This window comes from Acanthochromis polyacanthus, chromosome 4 (assembly GCF_021347895.1).
Source record: "Acanthochromis polyacanthus isolate Apoly-LR-REF ecotype Palm Island chromosome 4, KAUST_Apoly_ChrSc, whole genome shotgun sequence".
Classification (NCBI taxonomy): Eukaryota; Metazoa; Chordata; class Actinopteri; family Pomacentridae; genus Acanthochromis; species Acanthochromis polyacanthus.
This window is the reverse complement of record NC_067116.1, coordinates 589,441-590,763: the sequence shown is the minus strand read 5'-3', so window position 1 is coordinate 590,763 and position 1,323 is coordinate 589,441. Positions and strand designations below refer to the sequence as shown.

The window sequence follows — 1,323 nt, the reverse complement described above, 5'->3', positions numbered from 1 at the left end:
CGTTGTCAGGCAGGATTTGGAACCTGCGCAGGGAGAACTCAATAGATTTGGAGTCCATCGCCTTTAACCACTCGGCCATGACAACTTCCTGTGCTACTGCTTTCTGTTCTGTGTGATGAAAGCGCAAAATTTGGCTTCACATACAAACATCTGTCGTGTTCCCACCCTTGCTTTACGCATTTGTCTAATCACTTAAATATTGGAGCTCCGTCTCTCCCTGTTGCGCCGTGCAGCTCTCCTGAGGTCAGCAGGTCTCTGCTCACCTGTTGGTGGAGGTTAAAAGTTGGTGGGTACTGGAGAAGGCTTGGTGGTCAGAAAATGCACAAACTTTTTCACCCCCTATCATCGTCCATTAAGTCCAGGCGACACGCAGGATCCAGAGCCCAGAGTCGAGTGACCATTACACATGGAACTTCCTCCTCCACTGTCCTCCACCTCGATTCTTCTCATCTGATCAGAGATCATGCAAACACAGTACTAAGTTTAAACACAACAACAGAACAAAAATAAATTAGTTTTACCCTGTATAAATTCCAGTGGCACCAAAAGGACATATCTGAAAATCAATACCAGCAGTTCAAAATATAATCACAGGCTTAAACAACAAAATGACTCTGTCAAAGTCTTGAAAAGAAAGTTATCAAAAAAGACTGGCAGACCGATGGGAATTGTGGAATTCAATTAGGCTCATCAATATCACTTTCCCATTATGTGGAAGTTGTTTCGAGAATGATTCAAGATTTAGTTTCATTTTCATCAGGTTGTTTTGCTGTAGAAAATACTAAGATGTCTTGTGTCGTGACAGAGATCAGGGCTTCTGGCTGATGTTCATTTCCTCCCTTTTCTCTGCACCTACTTCTCTTATCCGTTTGAACTCCTGAGAGCACACAAAAACAGTCCATTTCATAGCGATGGTGGTATAGTGGTGAGCATAGCTGCCTTCCAAGCAGTTGACCTGGGTTTGATTCCCGGCCATTGCATGTGTGCTGGTCATGAAGTGTTGTGTGCTTAGTGTTTGTGATGGTTTAACTGACACAACTAAACACTTTGTCACAGAATGTGAAAAGTATCATATTCTGTAATGTTTCTGTTTCTCAGTCTGAAGGTTGAGCTTTGTGTCTTGGAGAAAGAAACTGATGGGCATGTCATAGTCTGAAGCTGGGGCCTCAAACATGCACTGTAGAAGGAAATGTATAACAATTGAAGCCATCACTCTCATCCTGTACATAGAAGGTGAATGACTTAGCAGAACTGACATAATATTCAGACTTGCTCATAATAAGATCATCAGTCAAATATCATCATCTCTTCTAGTTTCATAGA

The 1,323-nt window shown here is 42.3% G+C and overlaps 2 non-coding genes across 2 annotated transcripts; one reads left to right on the top strand and one right to left on the bottom strand.

Moving 5' to 3' along the window:
* Window positions 1-85, bottom strand: trnaw-cca (transfer RNA tryptophan (anticodon CCA)). The gene has a single exon. It is a non-coding gene; the product is annotated as a tRNA-Trp (tRNA).
* Window positions 86-908: 823 nt separating this feature from the next.
* trnag-ucc (transfer RNA glycine (anticodon UCC)) lies at window positions 909-980 on the top strand. The gene has a single exon. It is a non-coding gene; the product is annotated as a tRNA-Gly (tRNA).
* Window positions 981-1,323: the final 343 nt, after the last annotated feature.